Source organism: Crocodylus porosus, unplaced genomic scaffold, assembly GCF_001723895.1.
Source record: "Crocodylus porosus isolate Cpor-Errol unplaced genomic scaffold, CroPor_comp1, whole genome shotgun sequence".
NCBI lineage: Eukaryota > Metazoa > Chordata > Crocodylia > Crocodylidae > Crocodylus > Crocodylus porosus.
In genome coordinates, this window is record NW_017728937.1 from 4,354,833 (window position 1) to 4,372,773 (window position 17,941).

The 17,941-nt window shown below is 44.5% G+C and overlaps 1 protein-coding gene across 1 annotated transcript in view; it reads right to left on the minus strand.

The window, feature by feature from the left end:
* The window catches only part of HRAS (HRas proto-oncogene, GTPase), a 100,359-nt gene that overhangs the window by 52,838 nt on the left and 29,580 nt on the right, over window positions 1-17,941 (minus strand). The window contains exon 2 of the mRNA XM_019547291.1: window positions 2,556-2,626. The gene's annotated coding sequence lies outside the window, so the exon portion shown is untranslated. The remainder of the gene's footprint in view (window positions 1-2,555; window positions 2,627-17,941) is intronic.

Genomic DNA, 17,941 nt, shown 5'->3' on the forward strand with positions numbered 1-17,941 from the left:
GATGAGCACCTTGCCGGGGTCATCTGACCCCGGTGCTCTTTCCTGCCAAGGCAGGGGGTCGGACTAGATGATCTTCCTAGGTCCCTTCCGACTCTAGCTACTATGAAACTATGAAAGCAGGGATGGCCAATCGTAGCATATGGTGTAGGATAGATTAAGCAAGGGGTAGAAGCAGAGCAGACCAGGCAGAAGAAAGGAATGAGTGGCACAAGGGAAAGGTGCAAGGCTTAACTTGTGGTATGCCTGCCCAAAAGGTTGGCTCGTGGTGCTTGAAAGTATCTGGTACTGAGCACGGTTAGAAACATCCAATATGGAAATTCCACCATTATCTCCAATTTATACATGGGTCAAGGGACTTGGACAAAGTCATGCAGTGAATCAGTAACAGGGTTAGGAAAGGAAAGCTTTTCCCAACTTCCTGTCCTGTGTCCTACCATTAGGCCATGCTATGTACACAGCTAACCCACTGACTGGTTGGTAGAGGGCCCCATTAATAGTGTTGAGATGGAAAAGGTGTTTGTTTCACACAGTGTCTTTGTGTTCATCTCACTGAAGCTGACAGCCTCCCTGCAGCGCTGGAGCTTCCCTTCCCTGAGAAGCTTCTAATAGAAGAGAAAATTAGGGAGTGAGAACTTAAGACTCACCCCAAGAAAGGTTTCTGCCCTCCAATTACTCCAATCAAATCTCATAAGTGTCACACGGAGGAGGAGAGAGAAGCAGGCAGGCATGGACGCACAAACATAACAAGGTGCAGCAACAAGAGGAAGAGGCTGAAGTGATCCAAACATGCTGGAAAAACTACCCAGCTGAACAAAATGCAGACGATATTTTACCTACTTTGCCTAAATCGGCAGTTTTCTTTTTTTTTTTTTGTCTGTGTACCCCTTTACCTACAAAATACTGTACCTTGTACCCCCCTACACCTGCCACGTCTCTGCATGTTTAGGAAGAGTGGCAACACCAACATCAATACTCAGCAATGCCATTACTCCCTGTGTGCTGACTAATCAGAAGCTTTACTGCCATTACTAAAATTTAATCATGTACCTCTTAGCAAAGCACCATGTACCTCCAGTCTGTAACATGCATGCGTCTGAGGATGAGGTTCAAAAACAAAACTAGCAACAAATGTGGCATACAAATGGAAATTTACTCAGCCAGCATTCAGTTCCTGGTGCCCCTGAGTGTGCCCACAGATGTATTTCAGTAAAGAAATGGATTTCCAGTTTCAAGCTTGAAGCCTGGAGGGCAAAGTTTATGTGAAGAGTGAGAACACATCTGCACAGGTCTTTACCATACAAGGACTTAGGTCATCATCTGACTCAAGTGATAGATGCCAAAGAGATGCGCAGAACACCTAACTGGGGTCAAAGAACAAAACGAAGCACCAACCACACAGATGGAGAAGGCAGGCACCATCACACTGACTATAGGAAAGACTCCTGCAGAATTGGAAAATAAATGCTGAGCAACATCCTCCGAGGTCAGTAATGCATCCCTGAATGCACCACAAAGAAACGTACCACCATTATAGAATACACTTGTTCAAAGTCTGCATTAGGGGTTGAGAACCTGGTTTTCTCATCTTGTCACCTGTGGAATATCTGCGTTCATAACTACACAGAGAATATTTCAAGAGTTTTAAAGGCATCAGTAACAATTAGCATCTTCTAGTCTGACCTCCTGTGTAACACAAACCACAGAATTTCACTGTTACCTCATTAATGGGTGCATCTACACAAGACACTACATTGCTGTAACAATGCACTACAGCGATGTGGCATCAGCAGGAGCAAACTGTGATGCCGCAACTACATTGCCATGGTGACGTGTTCCCTTGCTATAGCACATCACTACGACGACATAGCAGCTAAAGATAACCAGGCACAGCCAGCACAATGCAATAATGGCTGTTACTGCACTGTCATTTAGGAAGTACTAAATGACGGTGCAGTAACAAGTGCCACACAGGCACATGTAGATGCACCCACAGTGTCCCATAACTTGTATTTCACTACAGTATTTGTTTCAAAAAGGTATCTAGCCTTGAAGTCCTCCATTTCCTCTCTCCCCAGCTTCAGAAACAAGAAACAGTTTAGAAAAGTGAAGAATTGGCTACATAGAAAACAGGAAAACACAGTCCAAAATAAAAGGAACCCAGGCTTTTGCTACTGAAAGATTAAAAAATCATTTAAATCATGTTTTCAATTATTTTTTTTAAATCCAAGGGTTTGGGGTTTTTTTTTACATACGTATCCTGACACAGGGACAATGTTTAATGAACACAAAAATTGGGGGGGAGCCGGCGGAGTTCCCTTCAAAATGACCTACTGCAAACACTTTGACCAGCAATGTGTCCATTTTAACCAGGTCAGTGCAACACATTCCACACCCCTCTGTGCCCAGTCTGTCAAACAGCTCCATTAATGGCAATTCTAGGAATGGGGACAGCTGGTCAGAAACAGAGCAAAAAGACACAGCACAGCACCTCTTTATACCCCTCCCACCCCAGTAACCAGGTGGTTTCTAGTATGCTTCTCAAACGCTCCACTTACCCTTTTGATGCTCACACCAGCCCTGAATAAAGGTGTGGTCCTCTGTGCCTTGGGGATGGCTCAGGTCTCCCCTGAAAAAAGGAAAGACAAACAGAAAAGGAGTGAGAAGATGACAAGTTCTGGCTCTGTGGAAAAGGTACAGTTTTCTTAATGTGATTGAAAATGATTAATGCTCTGTATTACAGCAGTACTTAAAGGCCCCAAATGACTATGAGCCACCAATGTGATTCAGCGGTGTACAAGACAAATGTGTTCCTGTGTGCTTTCAGCGGTGCTTAGGGAAATTTTAGTGCTATCAAACAAGGAGGCAACAAGGCTTCATCTGGAATATCATGCAGAATGCTGGTCCCCCACATGTAAGAAGATAAATTTAAATTTCAACAGGTGCAGAGAAAGGATATTATGATGACCAGAGAAATGAGGAACTATTATACCAGGGAAGACTAAAAGACCTTGTCTTATTTAACCTAGCAAAATGAACACCAAGAGCAGATACAGGAGCTCTCTGTAAACATATTGGGAAGGTAAACACAAGGTGGGGGAAGAGTTACTCAAGCTAAAGTACAAGGCAGGAACAAAAAGAAACGGGTATGAACTAGTCATGAATAAGTTTAGGCTGCACAATGGAAGGTTTCTAACCATCGGAAAAAGTTAGGTTCTGAAACAGCATCCCTAAGATGAGTGGTCCATTAGTTCCAGACATGGAGTTTGTTAGCTTTATGAAAAAAACTAAAATAACTTGTTTTGTGAGGGCAGAGGACCAGACTCAATAATCCAGGAGACCCCTTTTAGGCCTGTATATCATCTTAACAACCATTTATCACAATCTGATTCGCTCATCAACAAACACTTAATATACATGCAGGCAGCCACTGAGTCATTTAAATAGAAGAGCCATCTAGGGCAGTGGTGCTCAACCTCCATCCCATGAAGCCATGTCATCTGGCCTGTAGATCTCCCCATGGGTCCAAAAGTTTGGTGGCTGAGAACAGCAGCTGCATCAATTGCTGCTCCTCTGCTGCCAAATTCCTAGACCTGTGGGGAGCCCCATAGGCCTGATGATGTGGCCCTGGGCACTATATCATTCAAGAACACTTGGCCATACAGGCAGACCCAGGCTTGCAGGAGCAGGCCAGCACATGGCTAGACTGGGTACGTGGCCAGACGGCATCCACAGACCAACCCCTACACTGGCTCTGCACCACTTATCCAGCCCACAGGGCCAAAGGTTGAGCATTGCTGATCAAGGGAACTCCAGCACTGCAGTGCTGGGTACTTGTATAATGAACCCAAATAAACAGACAAAATCATCATTTGGTGGGTTTGGGGTTTTGTTTGTTTGTTTTGCTGGGAATACAGCTTTGGAAGAGCTACCTCAGCTTTACAGCTGGGAGTTATTTCCCAGTCCAAAATGCAGCTGAAATCTTGCACAAACAGTGCACGAGACATAAGACCAAGGTAGCAGAGGTCTCACAACAGGTGATATCCTTATGAGTTTTCTTCCATTTTGACCTGAAATCCCTGAGGGCAGCTACGAAGACTGGGAGGGGAATAGGAGGTGGGAGGGGGAATATTGTTGTCATTAATTCCAAACTATAACCCAATTCAACCTCAAACCCGAGTCCAGATCTGACCACTGCCCTCCTCAACCCATCACTGTTAAATGTACATTTCTGGCCTGGATGAGTCCAAGTGTCTCCACTTTAATGATCAACTTCCTCTCAGCCACCTGACAACAGAAGATGTTTTCCCACACCAGTGAAGAGTACCCATAACTTGAAACAAGGTTCCAGCCTCACTAATGTACTTGATGAAGGACTGTGTGTTCTGGTGAATAAGAGGCAGAAGATAGATATGCTTTAGAAAAGCGTTCTTCAGAGACAGTGAATACAGCAGGGTCAGATGCACTAGTTTTCTCACTCTGCAGACCACAGATCAAGGTCTGGGTGTGAGGATCAAGAAGCAACCATAGGAGGGGGGAGGGATTCTCTCATCCCAGTCCATAATGGGCCACCCAAGAAAAAGCAGCAGCCACCACACAACTCAAACATGGAGTTGCAAGAGGCAGCTCTCACATCCATATCAAGCTCTGGGCACTTTCATGGATCCTACATGCTTAACAATTTACACTTCTAAGTGCCTTCCACATCACTACCAACACATACACTTAACAACGTCAAACCAGCTGGGTACATCACCATTTTCTTTTACTTCCTTGCTTGCACACGTCCTCCCTCACAAGCAGAACTGAGATGAGGGAGAAGATGAAAGCAATAGAATCTCTTCAGCTCACTGGGACAGGCTTGGAGAGGAAGAGTTGGGGGAGGGAGGGAAGAGAGTGAAGACAGCTGACAAGCAAGCAGGGGTGTTGCCTTCCTCAGAGGAAACCAAGGCAGACGGAGCAGCTGGCACAGGAGATAAAGAAAAGCAGTAAGACACCTGCTGCTGGGACCCCTTTCCTTCCCTGCCTCCCACTGGGATGCATTATTAACACAGCGACACAATGCTCTCCCCAGCTAAGTGCCTGTGCTGCAAACAAGCATGAATATGCATCAGTTATTGTTCAGCAGTCAGTCCCAGGCTTGCTGCTGATTTACAAGCCAAGTGGGACTGCTAGACAAATCCCTTTTCACCCCACACATGCTCAGGCTGGCCTCCTTCCTCTGCCAGGATGCTGCCCTACTTGATAGGTGCCCTAAATTAATGGACCCATGATGGAAAGAAAAGACAAACTGCTCCATCCCTAAGTGCAGAGGAAAGAGAGAGTACCCTGGAACAACTGAGGATCATGGCAAAGGTTTGCCTTGCTGTACAATACTGTACTACAGAAGGTGGGCAAGGGCAGGTTGCCCAGGAAGAACAGGAGAGTCCAGGGGCACCAGTGGTCACAGCCACCTCTCCCTGTGCTACTGAAGGCACCAGGCCAACAGCCCATGCGCATCTTCTCCCCAGTTAGACCAGAACTCGGACAGAAGCAGCAATGCAAGCTTTCTAAGCTGTCCCATCAATGAGCTGCAACTCAGACCATAGAGTGACACTGTCCTGGATGCAGAGGAGGTGATTAATTCTCCATGCCCATCAAGAAAGAAGCTGATTAGTGTTAACTAGAATGCAGGACTGAAAGGAACCTTTCGGGTCGATGAATCCATTCCCCTGCCAAGACCAGGTTATATAATCCTATTCACAAACTAGTCAAACTCCAATCTTACCCTGAGTTGGTCTCAGTTTTAAGGTCTTAAGATCTCCCAGGAATCAGAAGAGTCCAGTCTGATTCACTGATCTATTAAAGACTCACTCTGGAGCCCGGGACAAAACATACCGTGGTGGTATGTTTCTATGGTTTAAAGAGTAAAGACTGTGTGTAATTTAACTAAAATATTTCTTTTAAAAATAAAACCTGTTGGAAATTAAATTTTGGCAATAAATGTGGACAGTTAAAACACTGTCAAGATATTTTATAATTATTAAGTTATTATGATATGTAGGCTTTAATGCATCATAATGGCATACCAGAAAGGAAGTCAAAGTGCTGAACTGGTAGAAATCATTGGCTAAACACTTGGAATAGTGTCTGCTGTGAGGCTTGAAGCAGTTTTCAAAACACCAGCAGGCTCTTTTGAAGGTGTAAAAAGAATATTTTATTCACTTGAGTTTATTCCACTAGTTCAGCTGTAGTTCATCCAAAATTGAGAAAGTAGGGCTTGAAAAAACAGGAAAGCTTATTTTTCCTCACATACTTTATAAGGGCATAGATAAGAGGATGAGCTCCACTACTTCTAAACTCTTGAAGGATGCTGGGAATAGGAACAAAACCGTTCCATTCGCTAACTACAGGCAATACTTTAAAAACAGAGCATGTTTGGGGAAAATCTGTTTATGAGAACCACACTGAAGGTGGTTTTATTTAACTAACAAAAATAATTTTAAAGTGTTGGTCATGTACATTTTCAGTTGCATTCCAGTTTCCAAGCAGAAGCCACTTGGGTTAAACCACAAGTGAAAGAGTCATACAGTAAACAAGAAATAATAGAGACTCATCAATTTTCTAATGCAATGAAACTGCAAAAATTAAATTTTATGAATAAATGTATATTAAGCTATGGTTACCTCTTAAACAAACATACAGAGATATGGAGCATCCCCTGTTTAACAAAAAGTGCCAAATTATGCCAACCATTTTGTAGGAGGGGGACAATAAATTAACCTTTCCTTGGAAAAATATACTAGAAAGCACAAATGCAAAACAAAGATCAACGATTTAATCAAACCAGCAGGGTCCTAGCACTGGCCTTCAGTCCCAAGCTGGGTCACTTGAGCCCACAAGCAGAAGACCGTTGCCAACCACTGACCAAGAGCAATGACATCCACACAACGTTACTCAACCTTCCTCATTCAGCAATTAGTATGTCATGGCAGCACCTATCATCCTCCCAGAAGACTGAGGTCCCACTGTGTTAGGTGCTGCATATAAGAGCCAGTCCTTTCCTCTAAGAGCTTGAAATATAAATAGACAAGAGACTGAGGACATGACCCCTTCTTATTACAGATGGGAAACCAAAGTATTGAAAGATAACTTAAGTAACTTGTCCCCAGTCACACAGGAAAGCAGCAGTAAAAACTGGGGATTTCTGATCACTCAAGTCTCTCATTCTTAACCACAAAACCATCCCCTTCCTGTCACTGTCTGGGGCTGATTATGCAGAAAACAGGACAACTGTGAGAAAGAAGTTCATTTCCTTACACCCATCTCAAATCTCTCAACAAAATTTGCATGGTCACCAAAAATGGAGGTTTCCCTCAGAGCACGTTGCAACAGAGACGCACAGGATTTGGGCAGGCTGATAGCCAGCACATCCCAAAATAGAGTAGCATCAAAAAGAAAGCATACTGCCTACCCTCTGACCTCTTCCTCGCAAAAAATAAACTGTAGGAAATGAGGCTGTCTCTTGACAACAGAAAATATCCCCCCCAAAATTAAGATTCTGATTAAAAAATAAAACAAGAATGGGAAACAAAGGGGAAGTGAAGTAAGCGACAGCCATTTTAGTAACAGGGGCTAGGATTGATAGGTTACATGTAAACTGAATCACTTTTGATGTAAACTGCTGTGGAGGACAAAGAAATCCAGAAACCTGCTGCATCCTGTGCCAGGGCGATGCACACGTCTAGGCCCAAAATTCAAACCTTGCTGTTCTGCCTCCTCTAACTTCCCAGGAAGTACAGGAGCAGAGGTGAGGGGAGGAGAGAAACAAAAGAGGACTGGAAAACTGAAATGAAACCCTCCATGTTTGCCTGTCTGGGATGGGTCCATCTCTGTAGGCCCATTTAAAAACCATAATGGACAACACACTTGTAAATAAACCAGAGGACATAATCAACTAATTTACAGACATTTGGCATGGTACGCACCACAAGGCAATGGTCCCAATGGAAAGAGAAAGCATGTGTGGCCATCCACTGCAGTGCTTCTCAAATATCTGATGTGGTAGGCCAGCAATTTTTTTTCCAGTGGGCCAGGGACTGGTGCCCGGTTCAGCTGGTGGCAGCAACTGCGTGTAACAGCGCTACACAAATGTGCGACCGGCTGTTTCTTTCTTTCCTCACTTCACACAACGTGACGTCACCTGGAGTGTTGGAATGTACAAACTGTGGTGCTATGACATATCAATGTTATGCTTCTGAAAATATATTTCTTTCTTTCCTGGCAACTTGCTGCAGACTGGTGACCAGGGGCTCGTGGACTGGCAGCGGTCCGTGCACTATCACTTTGAGAAGCACTGAACTAGTCTCAAGCAAGTGTATGAAAGCATGTGTAGAGCTGCAATGATGAACACAGGCACTTATGTGCAACAGCAGTGATGCCCAACCTTTTCACCCTGCAGGCTGGATAGGTAGGGCCAAGTCTGTCTGCAGGCTGGATCCAGCTGGTGGACTCAATTCAGTACATGGGGCTGGCAGGGCAGGGGGGAGGGGTGCATGGCCTGACCTTGATCTATCCACTGGGGTGATGGGGAGCACCCTGGTCCCAATCCAGATGCAGGGGGACAGGAGCAGAGCATCCCAGTCCCAATCTGGATGTGCAGGGCAGAGGGGGATGGGGAGCAGCCCAGCCTCATCCAGAGACGCAGGGAGCAGGCCTGTCCCTGATCCCGGTACACGGCAATGGCCTGGGTGGCACTGGATCCTGCCACACAGAGCTTTCATTGTTCCCCCACTGCCAAGTTTTGCAACCCATGGGAATGCCTGCAGGCCAGATGCCATGGCTCCATGGGCTGGATTTGGCCCAGCTGGAGGTTGCGCACCCCTGTGCAACAGCATTCCAGGCCAAAGAGTAGTGAGCCTGGGGAGGCACGGATGGGGACGGGGTGGGGAAGAGTCTAATGGACCCTCTGTAGTTAAAGCTGTCTCTGCCCTTTGTTCCTGGCCCCCCTATTCCCAAACCCACTGACATTTTATAGCAGAAATGGAATGTGTGCACAGGCATTTTTGCACATGCACATATGATCAGGACAGGGTCATCCTTTTACTACAGCTTACAGTACTGTTGGCATAATATTCAGTGCTGTTATTATAAAATAAAGCCTGGACTTTAATAATGATGGTGTACCAGTGCTTTATGCAGACACATTACAGGAGAGGCTGCAGGTGTGATCACAGCCTGACTGTGCGAGGCGCTGTACAAACCCATTATGAAATGTTCTTTACTGTGAAGAGGCTGCACAAACAGACACAAGGGTTGAAGTGACTTTCCCAAAGTCAAAGCAGTCCAGTGATAGAGCCCAACTTCCTAGCTCTTGACCAGTAGTCTATCCACATTGCTTATATGACTGAAGAAAGGAAGCATTGAGCCCATTCTGCAGAGAGGCAAGTAAGTCACTAAGAGACAAAGGGACATATCTGGCATCTGACTCCTACTAAAATCATTGGCAACTAATAGATACCCTAAATATCTTTCAAAAATCTGGCCATCAGCAATTTGACCAAGGCTGCCTAAGTATGTAGCAAAGCCATAAAGCAAACTCTGATCTCTCATATCCTAAGCCAGTAAGTTAACCATAACAATGTCTTTTGTCTCTTTGCTGTGATTTATTAATCACACATTACAAAGAATTTCATAGAATCATAGAAAAGAAGATTGGAAGGGACCTCAGGAAGTCATTTAGTTCAACCTGCTGCTCAAAGCAGGACTGTCCCCCACTATATCATTCCAGCCAAGGTTTTATCTAGCCAGGTCTTAAAAACTTTCAAGGATGGAGAGTCTACCACCTCTCTGGGTAACCTGTTTCAGTGCTTCACCACCCTCCTATTGAGAAGGTTCTTCCTAATATCTAACCCTAACCTCCCTTGCACTCCTTCCTATCTTAGCTGCCCTTTTTGACTTAATTAGCCCATTCCCTACTCAAATCTACATCAAATGAATGAAAATGCAGAACAGTATTAGACCTTTGTCAGTGGCTTCTTGCCAAACAGTAGCCTACAACTGCTCTTGCTGGCCTTTTAATTGAAAAGCAGAGTTTTAGAGAGGTGGATATTATGAACTGATATATCTATATAGCTATATCTATATAGATGAAAGAAATTCCATCCAAGTGAGGCAACCAACCATCCCATATTTTCCAGGACAAACCCAAATTTCAGAGTTGTATCTGGGCCTTCTCAAAGACTCCCTGAAAAGTGACTTTTGTCCCAGATTTGGAAAGATGATCTCAACTTGGGTGACATATTCCCCGCCTCCCCCCCGAAAGGCAGAGCTAAGTCAGCTGGGATGCAGTGTTGTGAGAATACAGCAGTACTTCTTCTACTCTAAGACATAACTGAAACTACCTCTTGAACTGGAAATGGTAGAACTGTGCTCTTAGGTTGATCCTGAACCCAGGTTAATTAGCCCACTTGCAGAACCGTGCGAAGATGGCTGTATGAACCAGAACCAGCAGAAGCATAAAGCAGAGATGTGATTCCATTTTTTCCATGTCCCATTTTTATGCACTTACCTGCTGTAGTGGTATATTTAACCCCGCATAGATAAAGATGGTAACAAGGCTGTAGAACCATTTCACAAAATCGCAGCCTGAGGATGAGCTGGCAGATTTCCTTTTGACCCAACTGTCCTTTATAGAACATGTCATTCTGAGAGAAATGTCCATTTCAGCCTCTGAATAACAAGCTCTACAGAGAAGTCCCATATAACTGTCAGCAAAGGTCACAGCGCAGAGCAAACCTGAGGTGCCAGAGAGTTGAAACATGCCTTCTAGATGTCTCAGTTCAACAGACAGACGCTAGAGAGCAAGCCTCCACTTGCCACCACACACACCCCTGCCCCAACCAACGTGCAAATAACTCCACCTGCTCTTAATTTACAGAGCAACAGATCATGGAGCTCAAGGGTCACAGAAAGTTTCCTGTGCAATGTCTGGCTTACAGCTTCCCCTTCAGCAGCACCGTCTGAAATGGGCACCTGCCTCTCACAACAACATGCAGACAGGTGACCCAGGACAAAAGAACAACCCTCAGCCTATCCCATTGCAACCAGCAGCTCTACAGGCACCAACGCAGGGCTCACGGCCACAGCTACCAGCACCTCAACAGGCACTAAAACCACACCTACCGACATTTCCACAGGGCCCACAGGCACAGCAACCAGCAGCTCTACAGGCACCAACGCAGGGCTCACGGCCACAGCTACCAGCACCTCAACAGGCACTAAAACCACACCTACCGACATTTCCACAGGGCCCACAGGCACAGCAACCAGCAGCTCTACAGGACCTGGGCCAGACCCAGGTCACCAGAAAGGCTCAGGTCAATACCTACTTTTCTAAGGACAGACTTAAACATTTCAGCTAACTTGGAAGCACAAAGGGAAAATTCAAGGGAGGAACTAACAAGAAGAAAGAGGTAAGAACCTGTTTAGGTATTAAGTAAAAGGAGAGAGAAATTAACAGAAATTGTAAAACCTTTAGACTATTCATCCGAGCATAGGCAACTGGGAGGTCAGGGGAATAACACAGGAATTCAGGACGCTGGCAGATTTAATCTCTGCACAAGCACACATGAGCTTTCTTTCCTGGTATTGCTACCACCAGCTCTGAGAATCACATTGTTAGAAGAACAAAATGAAACGTTTAATATTGTTTGTTCATTTTTAAGGATGGTTCTTCTGGAGTGAGGTGAAAGGGTGGCATTACTCCCTTCCCACCTCAGACCTTTTCATCATACAAACTGAGCAAGGGCATAAGGAACTGCTGTACCAGATCCGAGCCTCAGTTAGCTTACCACTACCCTGTCTCTGTGGCTGGTCATAGTTGCTCTGAGGCAGGTATAAGAAATTCTGCAGTAGGCAATTATGGAATGGCCAATACTCAAGAAAAGTTTCCTCCTAACTCCAGGTTACGGCCTTCACGAGTGTTTGTATCCCTTCCAAAATGTATGTCTTACTACTACTACTACAGTGGTGTCTACAAGTCCCAGGACATCCTGGTTCTGGGCAATGTCACTATGACATAAAAACTTCAAATCCTTTTCAGTCCTGCCAAGCTGCAGGCCCCAATGATATCTTGTGACAAAGAATTTCATAGGCATCCTGTAAACTGGGGTGGGGGGGCTTTATCCAGTTTTCTGCTTTTTAGGCTAGGGACAGAAATTATTTATAAACTGGATTAAGTGATTGGAAACTGGTTTAAATCTGTAACACAATAGAAGTTTAGTGCACATAAACCACTTTCAAAATGGCTGAGATTAGTTTAACATAAACCTGGATGGATATAGTATCAGACTTAGTTTAAGTATCAGATTTAGTTTAAATCAGTTTATTGAACTTCTGTCCCAGATCTTAGGGTCTCCATCTCTTTGCAGGCTGCTTCCCTCTCTGGTTCTAGCACACAAGTGCAGTGTTGCCATGTATGGGGTACACACACAGCAGGCATACATTTGGGTGGTAACAAAGCATCATTCATTGAGTTTATTTGTGTACTTTTTAAGATCCAGGAAAACATTTCTATTAATAATATTTGGCTTCAGAAAAACCTCGACCACAAAACCAAGGCTAGGATTTTAGGCTCACTCCACCTGCTGGCCTCAAACCCACTCACGTATTTCTTATGAAAAACATATACGATTTTAAGTTTCCCAAAGGAAGGGAGAGGCTGTGGCCCAGGAAATGAGTTAGAGCAAACTCACAAGTGTCAAATAAGGTTTGAGAACAGAAGTAAAAGAAGCCGGACTTCATGTGCTAAATCTTCAGCTGGTGTAAAAATCACCTAACATACACCAGAGCTGAGGATCTGGCCTAGTTTTTTTTAATATAGAGCCTTAGTTAAACGGGAACATTTTTGCTCTCAGGCGTTCCAAGACGATCTTTCCATTATTACTTGTATTATAGTTGTATCCTGAAGCAGCAGACTAGGTTGAGGTCCCAACGCGTACTGCTCTGCACAAAGAGAGAGAGAGAAATGGCCTCCTCCATGAAAACTTTACAGTCCAAATAGACAAGACAGACAAAAACTGGGTGGGGAACAGAGGCACAGGGAAGGTCAAATGACTTTCAAAAGGTCAGTGGCAAAATTGGGATTGGGAGGCCAGTTTTCCAACTTCCAAGCCAGGGCTTTTTCCATCATATCACGCTGCCTCATAAGCTCCAGGTCATCTTCCTACCTTTTAGTAAATAAGGAACTCTTATAGGCACCTATGGAACACCCTCCCCCACCCAATGTGGACACTTTTAATTACCACCCCACCCCCTTTTTAACTTCTATGAGATTTTTCTGCCATTTCATAAAAAACCTGATCCTCAACAGTATCATTAGAAATGTTGCAAGTATGGTCCACTCTACACTTCCCCGGCCTTCCTGACCACTAAAAGAATCAGCAAGCCCATTTTTGGCCTTTTACACCATCTGACCTTGCGTTCAGCATCTGACCTTGCAAACATCAGCAAAGAGTCACAGAAGTACAGCTTTGCAAACTATGCAATACATTCTGCAAAAAGATGTCAAAATATGAACTGCCTTTGAAGGGGCTAAAACCCTGTATTACTATTGTTAGTTGCAATGCAGGAGTACCATGGAGCTTCCAACCAGAGAGGACACCTATGAGGCCAGCTGCTTACGGTTGTCGCCCCAAAAAGCTTGCAGTGATAATGTGTGTTCCGGCTAGCAGCTGCACTGCATTGTTTTATTTTGCCCTGTGTTTTTTTGGCAATCTTACTTCCATATACCTAGTAGAAAGCATAGCTGGGGGGGGAGAAAGAAAAAGCACTGAGGTTTTAAGTGCCACTACAAGTCATAACTCCCCTCTAGTGCCATGTGTAGTAGACTGCAAGCATGGACTCTGCTCAGCCTACCTTCAGCATATCAAAGCCCACTTGCAGACTGTACCTGCCTAGGAAGAGCTGGAGTACTGTGTCCAGTTTTGCGCGCTCCACTTCAGGAGGGATGTGAACATTGAGAGGGTCCGGAGGAGGGCCACTCGCATGATCCGGGGACAACAGGGCAGAACCTACAATGAGAGACTGTGGGACCTGAACCTGTTCAGCCTTCACAAGAGAAGGCTGAGGGGGGACCTGGTGACCATCTATACACTCACTAGGGGGGACCAGAAGGGTTTGGGAGAGACCTTGTTTCCCCCGGCACCCCCTAGCATAACAAGGAATAACGGCCATAAGTTGTTGGAGAGTAGGTTTAGATTAGACATCTGTAAGAACTACTTCACAGTCAGGGCGGCTAGGATCCGGAACAAACTTCCAAGGGAAGTGGTGCTGGCTCCTACCCTGGGGGTCTTTAAGAGGAGGCTTGATGCCTACCTGGCTGGAGTCATTTGAGCGCCCCCCCGTGCTTCTTTGGGATGCTGCATCTGCCCTACCATTCAGAGCCACTGCTACCTAGAGGTTTGTAGAAAAATCATTTAAAGCTGCATCTATGTCCGAATCACCGAACCTGTCCAAATAGACTCTGCCTGCCTCTAGCAGAAGTAAATGACTTAAAATGAAGCCTACATTTTAACACCCATGTTGAAAATTACTTAGCAAGCCCCAGCTCTCAGGTTTAGGTACTTTACCCACTATTCCCCTGCTCTGTGTGTCTGCTAACATAACCCTCCTGCACAGGGGTGTTGCCATACCTGTGAAATAAATCACATTTTTTTTCTTTTCAAGTAGTGTTCAACTTAACTCTGTTGTCTTTGATATAGTTCTGTTGTCTTTGATATGAGAGAGTGATTTTCTTTCGCAGGCATCTTCAGTTTCTAAAGCTTCTGAAAGCACTTCCTTTCCTGTTTTGTGTCTGGGTGACAAGGTATTTAGCAAAATTTGCAGATCCACTGGAATCTGGCAGGGCTATGCTGTGAGCGCTTCTGCTGTGGCCCCCCCTCTGAAAGCACTGGAGAGATTCAGTTATTTTTCTTTTAAGTAATATAATTTTCAGTTTCCTCAGAGAACTAAACATATCCAAGGCTCACATACTGCACCACGCTATGGCTTTAAGGGGTTGAATTTGGAAGCACGGTTCGGCCCTTGGGGAATTATTCCCTGAAAATAAGAGGGAAATTGAAAAAATCCAAGAGCTGGCCCATTATCAGTTGTGGCTAAAGGAAGGCTGGGAATAGGCTGCTACTTAGAGGTCTGAGTGAATGAGGCATACTGGCAAACTCTGCTACTTTGGGTTGATGTGAACCAGTTTCAGTTTCCAATGCATTATGACTTGGAAATCTCACCCATATCCTCTTCCCTTACACCCTCCTGGCAAGGAGTGTGCCATACCAGATGTCGTGACCAGATACAGTGCCAGAGCAACAAAGTTTGGTGTCCAGGGCCAAGCCCTCAGCAGCAGCCTGCCCTTACCCCATGCATAGATCTGAGGGGTACTCCCCCCCGCTTTCCCAGAAGTGCACACAGCAATGGGAGCTACCCTTCCCCCATCCCCGTGCCCCCCACAAACAAGCCACTCGCAGCTCTGTCCCAAGCCCAGCCCCACCTGGCAGTGCCTATTGGCACCCCTTCACTTTGATGCTCTAGGTCCTGCTCGCCCCTCACCCCCCACCCTTGCTATGGCACTAACCAGATATGTAGTTTTGGTAGGCAGGTTTGATATTTCTTAGTATTTCTTAGCAATTCTGAAGACCTTATTATGCTGGCAAGTACGGCTGTGCGAAGCTTCAGCCCCTGATTCGATTAGGCGGAGATTCAGCCCAATTTAGTGGCCAAATCTCTGAATCTGAATCAAATCAGAGGACCCTTTAATCTCTCTGAATTGATTTGGAACCCTTGGTCCCACACAGGATTGAGATAAGCAACCCCCATATGATGAATGGCTTTTCTTTTCCTTTCACCTCTGCATTCCTCCTCTCCTCCATTCCCAAACTAGGACTCAGACGCCAAATCTGGGTTTCTTTAGTCTAGCTCAAAATGTATAAACTGTAAACTAGCATCTTTACCTAAGTTACTAGTAAACACCTCCAATTATTAACAATGAAGGTATGTCAGAAATGTAAGTAGTTCATCACTGGTCATATTCCCTTTGCCATCAGGATCTCAGTCCCCCTGCAGAAGCTGAGGGGGGTGTGGCGGAAGTGGGGAGAAGCAAATCTATGAAGCCAATGTTCCTCCTTTCAATTCACAGTACTGCAATATTTGGGTTTCAGACACTGCAGAGGTATAAGCATTTATTTGAAAAAGAGTATTATTTTTTAAACCATGGAAAGGTTTCTGTTGGCTATAGTGTTGTACATATTGCACCATGTGCAAGTGTGTAACTTTGGTTAAATTTAAAATTGACAAATTACTCTCTTGCAGAAAACTTCCTTGAAGGAATGTACTAAAATGTTTGATGATCAAATACTAGATTGAACTCAGATAGCTTTAATTTAAATGCTGACTCCAAACTACCAGTAAAGTAGTTATCCATAAAACGCCAGGTCTAATCAGATGAGGGTACATTATTTCAAAATAAGGACTTGCTACACACATCAAACAGGATCTGTTGAAGGCCAACAAACTCCTACTTTTTATTTTATAGAGCTTGTTCACTGGAATGAGAACATTTCCAGCATTGGCGCTCTCTGGTGCCTCTGTGTCCCAATTTTTAAAATTAAATAAAAATGAAAATATTACTCTCCAGCACAATTTTCAATAAGCCAGAGAGGAAGGGGAACCACAGACTCTGTGAGGTTTCCTCAGGACTTCATTACTGAAGTTAACATGCATTGCGATATGATGATAATGGAAGATGGTACAAAAGCTTAAAAGGTCAAATGGGTTGTGGATTCTTCGGGGAAAAAAAAAAAAGATCTGTACTGTCCCAGGCAAATAGGACTGAAAAAATATGAGGCTTCATTTTTCAAAGCAGCAGGATGTGATTCTGTGACAACATCCTGTTGTATTAACTTGACTTCTGACACCATCATACTGATGGTGTTTGACAAACTCTTCCATTTCCTACTCAAGACCTGCTCTGAGCCAATGAAGGAACTAACTACACACTGGTAAATGAAAATGCCTGTATATCTAGCTGGCAAAAACTTCACCCAATAGTACTTATAAAGATAGTAATCATAAATGCTAAGAATATTAAGGGAAACACAGTGAAGGATTAATTTTGCTACCAATACTTGTTGTCAAAAACAGGTTCGGCTCACATTGCTTCCAAATGCCTGTGTATCTGACCGACTAGCTAAGTAAGCACAAATCTTATTACACACCTCAAAACCACCTACAAATTGTCCTGTTGATGAAAAACTATGTTGGCAAAGGTAGAAATGAGTAACTCACAGGGCATATTCTGGAGGGTGTTCAAAGTGCAAACAGATTTTTGTCAGCGCTTAGACCAAATGCTAAAATCCAAGGGCAGCACTTAACTCTTTCTTTGAAGTAAAAATAGAGGATTCTCTACAGATTTATCCAGCACAAAGAGTATGTGAAACCACATTCCCTTCATTGCCTTTGGTAGTATTGCTGTTACAGCCATGAGGGTTTCATTGCCTGCACTGATCTCATTTAAAATGTTTGATTACTGCCTGTCAGTATGACATCACAGAAGAACAGAGCACAGCATTACTGACGACTCCAATCACGCAACAGCAGGGTGATAGCTCAGGACTGAAGCACTAGCTTTTTTAAACCAAAAGCCCCAAGCTAATGTCTCTGGAGCCCTGCTGATTTGTCTTCCTTTGTAACAGAGAAATACCAGAAGCAAATATTGTAGAGGAACTGATGAAAGAGATGGATATATGCCACGGGTGGGCAAAATATGGCCCGCAGGCCAGAACTAGCCCACGAGGTCATTATATCTATAATTAAGATTTATCTGTCTTTGGTCCCTGTCAAAAATGACAGAAGTCAGGAGCTATAGGACCCAGGGGAAGCCCAGTGGGCTCCCACAACAGCAGGACCCGCCTGG